Source organism: Octodon degus, unplaced genomic scaffold, assembly GCF_000260255.1.
Source record: "Octodon degus isolate 3935 unplaced genomic scaffold, OctDeg1.0 scaffold00010, whole genome shotgun sequence".
NCBI lineage: Eukaryota > Metazoa > Chordata > Mammalia > Rodentia > Octodontidae > Octodon > Octodon degus.
In genome coordinates, this window is record NW_004524586.1 from 21577145 (window position 1) to 21582129 (window position 4985).

General features: G+C 47.8%; 1 protein-coding gene across 1 annotated transcript in view; it reads right to left on the reverse strand.

Annotated features, from left to right (window-relative positions):
- Htra1 (HtrA serine peptidase 1) overlaps positions 1-4985 on the reverse strand; it is a 54611-nt gene that overhangs the window by 49322 nt on the left and 304 nt on the right. The window lies entirely within an intron of this gene.

Below are 4985 nucleotides of genomic sequence, written 5' to 3' on the forward strand. Positions count from 1 at the left end.
CGGGCGGGGCTCGGCGGGTCCGCCCTCCCGCGGGGCTCAGTTTCCCAGCGCGCTCACCCTATGTGTTCCGGTTCGCCCTGATTCGCGATCATGAAAGCAAAGCGACAACCTGTGCAGAGGAACCTGCCGAGCCCCTGGGAAAGTTCCCCTGAGGACCTGCCCGGGCGGTGCGGTGGGACCGCCCAGAGGAAGGAGCGCGGCCCAGACCAGAGGCCCCGCACTGCCGGCTCCCGGTCTCGCGCTGGACTCCAGGGACCGCGACTGCGAAGCCGGACAAGTGAACAGAGTTCGCCTTCTCTGGATGTTGTGAAAAGTTTTTCTCGAGAGCGTGCACGCTAGTCAAGCACCGAGCAGCTCAGGAAGATGACCAGGAGTTAGTATAGTGTGTCGCTGGCGACAATCTCGTGTATGATTTCAGACTTGCCCCATGAATGTAACAGAACATTTTGTTATCATACAAGCCATTACGGTTTCACCTAGGAGTCCTCAGGGCATCCTGTGCGACGCGGACACATCTAGGAGGGCAGGGCGGAGGGGGGCGGTGCCTGTGCAGCCTTTGGTGAACCCTGAGCAAGTAGGCAAATCTACTACGGAAGGCCCAGGAAGCGCTTTGCAGTTGCCCTTCCTAGGCAAAGGCACCCAAGGACAGATGGACAGACTGCTGAATCCGGGACAGGAATGAGGCTTAGGGACGTTTCACTAATCTGCATCTGGGTTATCTCTTTGTGCATGTGTCCCTTTTCCAAGAAAAATAGTTTGAAAGCTAAGACTTAAAGCCTTAAAACACACCCCAGATGTGAGTTGTGTCGGTATCTAGGCTCAGAGAAGGACCTCCCAGCAAGGGCCTGGAAACCCGAGGCCAGGCAGCCCAGGACCTGAGGAATGTTTCAGTGTCCCCACCCTGACCCCAGAACCTCATAAAGCCAGAACCTCATCCTGTGAGAAAGGAGAACCTGACCCAAATTCCCAGAGGCGTATCTCTGCTGACAGATGGAAAGCCCTAAATTTCCAGCCAGAGGAAATCAAAGGGGCATGTGGTAGTGAGTAAATTAGTGAACACTTCTCTTTCCAACTCCTATATTTTTACAGGAAAGGAAGAAAAGAAAACCCAGGATCAGAAAGGCTAAGTGACTACCAGCAACACTCACCTCTGCATTGCAAGATCAGAGAAGGAACCAGGACACCTGCTGAGTAGTCTGTGCCTGCCAGTAGTCTGTGCCTCCTGCTCCCTCCAATCAACTGAACCAGTTCATTAAAAACACCATGTAGGTCTGGAGAGATAGCTTGGAGGTATAAGCACCTTTCTGGCAAACTCAAGGTCTGGAGTTCAATCCCCGTACCCATGCCATGCCACCCAAAATGCGTCGAGGTGGTACATGACTATAATCCCAGCACTAGGGAGGCTGAAACAAGAGGATCACTCACTACGAGTCCAAACTGTACAGTGAGACCCTGTATTATAAAAGAAGAAAAGAAAACCACAATGTCAACCCAGTGTCCTGCCCCATACCATATCGGAGGACCGTGAGTTTGAGGCCAGTCTGGCCTACCAAGGGGAGACCCTGTCTCAAAAAGGAAAGGGGAAAAAAGGATCCATAGTATGATCACAGTTTCTCCACGTTTGCTCGGGAGTCAAAGTGACAAAGTGTAATTGAGTGTTAACTGTGGGCAGTGTGGCCCAGAGGGGTTTCCAAGTTGTTGTGTATGATAAACAGAGCAGCAGTTTATCATGCAATGGACGCAACAGTACAGAAAGAGCAGCGAGGTTTAATGAAGTTTAAAGGGCAAAGTTATGCTCAGAGTGAGCAGATTTACGTCAGCAGAAAGAAAAGGGAAGAGCACACACTGAAAAGAAGAGGGCCTGAGGTTAGCTCCCAAGCTTCTGGGTTTGGTATATCAAGGTGGGCTCAGGGTGCTTTGTTCTTCTTACGTCAGTGTCTGGTAGCAGCCTTTATGGCAAAGGCAGAGAGGGCAGCCCTGGGGCATTACCTGGTTGGGCGATTGGCGGGGGAGTGGTCGTGTAGCTGCACTTGTACTATCACATTAAAAAGCTCCTTTCCTGCGTCTCACCCTCCTCCCCCTTTTACTGGACAGTATCAAAATGAGGTAGAAAAGAAGTTAAAAAAACAGGCAGATGACAAAGTCATAATTCTGTTTTCTGGGGGGAATTTTGACACATGGCCTCATCAGCTGGCTTTGAACTCCTGGTGATCCTCCTGTCTCTGCTTCCTTGTTTCTGGTATCATGATCATTATAGCCTCAAGTTTATCTCCGATCCAGATGGTATGTGATTTGTAGTTGGTGACATTTCAGACCCTTAAAACCCTGTCTGTGGTCCTTATGTATGTTACAGGTCCCTAGACATAACAACCTCAGGGGTGAATTTAAGCCCAGCTGTGTGGACAACTGCTTTTTCCTGCTTTCCCAATCTTTTGATGAAGGTTGGAGTGGCTGTGTGCCAGGAACAGGGATGATCGTCCTGGACTTAAGCAACAGATTTCTACAGGACTCGCAAGGACCCACGTCTAGTCATTGACAGAAAACAGGGCAGAGCTGCCAGACAGAGGTGCATCTGACCCTTGCATAACAGCACAGCTGCACCCACCCCAGGCAGTTCCGGCTCTGGGGTAACAGAGCAGAAGCCCCCTCCATGTTCCAACTCTGGAGTAACACAGCAGAGCTGCTGCCTCACAGTTCTCAATCTAGGAAGGTGAGGCGGAACTGCTTCTCCAGACAGTTCTGGCCCTGGGAAGCTGGGGTGGGGAACCCCTATGCACACAGTGTGACCTGGGGTGAGGCACATGGCTCACCCAGCCTGACCTGGGGTGTGGTAAGAGTCACATCTTTTCTCTCTTTTTTCCCATTCTTTCTCTATTTCTTTTCAAAAGTACACAAGAGAACTTAAAGGTATGAGGTATGTCTTAAATGATCAGGAGTATTGGGGCATTGTTGGCTCCCAAGGCATTACCTTTAGGTTATATTTTATGAACTTTGGGCTGATTTAAGTTGGAGGCATTTTCAAGGTTGACTTTTCTTCAAATGTAAGAGCCAAGGCCTCAAACTTGGTTTATAATAAAGAGGAAACAGGAACAAAGATCCTATCTGGTAATATACAACTTTTTTCTTTTTTTTTTTTTTTTTTTTTTTACTGGGAATCAAACTCAGGACCTTTCGCTTGCCAGGCAGGGGCTGTGCTGCTGAGCTATATCAGTGGTCCATATGCAACTCCTCTGACCCTTATTGGTTGTGTGTGATGTTAACTGACAAAAAATGATACTCAGAGTAGCTTAAAGTATAAAAGGAAATTATTACTGCTGAGAATTACATGAGTCAGAAAGAAGTGCCAAGTGATAACCCCAAGAAAGTTCTCACTAGTCTACAGTAGTTATAAACCTAAAACCATGAAAAAAATTATTGCATTTCAGCGTGGCCTAAAATGCACCTTGATTTAATGATTGTTTTATGTGTTCTGTATTTTGTTGTCTGTCCGTCTGATAAGCTGTTTTAATAGCTGGTTAATTATGTATCCTGTATTATTTCCCTTGCACATTCTGACTACAACAGTTATTCTCTGGAATACCTGTTAAGTGCTCTCTTTTGTTACAATATGCATTACACGTAGACCCGTGGTGGTGAGCCCATGGCACGCGTGTCTCAGCAGGCTGTATCTTTAAGTGCTCTGGAAGGTTGGCCATCACTGGTCCAGACCTTAGACATATAAAATGATCAATGTTTTGGGCATCTCTTTAAGTCTGGACCTGCCACTTTTGATCTGTATCTATTGGTTTTGACTGAGCAACAATCCTGTTACTGTATAAATGAGACACGCGTGTATGTTGGGTAATAAGTGTACTTATGGCCCTTAAACCTAGACGAGCTCTAAACTTGTCCTTTAATCCTTGTTAGTGCAGTGGCACCCCATGAACCTCCTGTTAAAGGAGACTGAACTTCACCTGAAGAGTAAAACTGAGTGAATATCTGTAAAAGACTTCTGTCTTGCTGTGGCACTAATTACTGCTAGCTTCTTGGTGTGTTGAACACATTTGTGTTTCCCAAGTGGAAAGCCATGGTCTATTCATAGATGGAAAAGCAATTTACAGATTAAAGGAATGGCCCAGGCATATTATATCTTTAAGGATCATAGAAATTTTGTACTAGGTTTGTGTCCTGAAGTTGTGGTTGTTACTTAAAGTACAATTTTAAAATACTGCTTTGCCTTGTCTTCTGTCTTATTATTTGCGGTCACTCCTCAAGCCCACGCTGTCCTCACCTTCAGCACACGGGCACAGCTCTCCACTCCCCATCAGCACTGAAACATACTTTCTCATTCATTACAACCTCTATGCCTTTGCACCAGCTCTTCACTCTCCAGGGATATCCCTTCTTCATGCCACATGACCTAAGGAACCAGAGTATCACCTGAGGGACTTAGGTTCAAATCCTACTTCCGACCCTGAATTCTGTAACTCTAACCAAGCTCTCTGAGGTCATCTGGAAACCTCACCAGGAAAGTTGAGTGACTGCACATCTGCCTGGAGTGACTGAGCTGAGGCCCATGCCCTGGACGCCATCTGCTCTGTGCTCCTTCCAGCCTTCTTCCACCCTCATTTTGCTGTCCAGGGCCATTTCCTCTGCCTCTTCCCCACCACTACCTCTGTGGAGATTTTAGGCCATGTCAACCCATCCCCAGGGTAGGGGTCCTATCCTCCTTGCCTTTGAAAGTTCCAGGGCTCACCCTTGGGGAAGTGTCTGATGACTTGGGACCACTCGTGTCATGGCACCCACCTGAAGAACCTATTGTAAGGGTGGCAAGCATGGAGGCCTGGAGAGCTTGCCTTCTATTAGAGAAAGAGATGGGATGGATCTGACACTGAGAGTCATTCTGGAGCTTCATCAAGAAAAGGTGGGGGCTGGAGAGATGGCTCAGTGGTCTAAGGCACCTACTTAGAACAAGCTTGGCAAAGCATCAGGGACCGCGGTTCAAT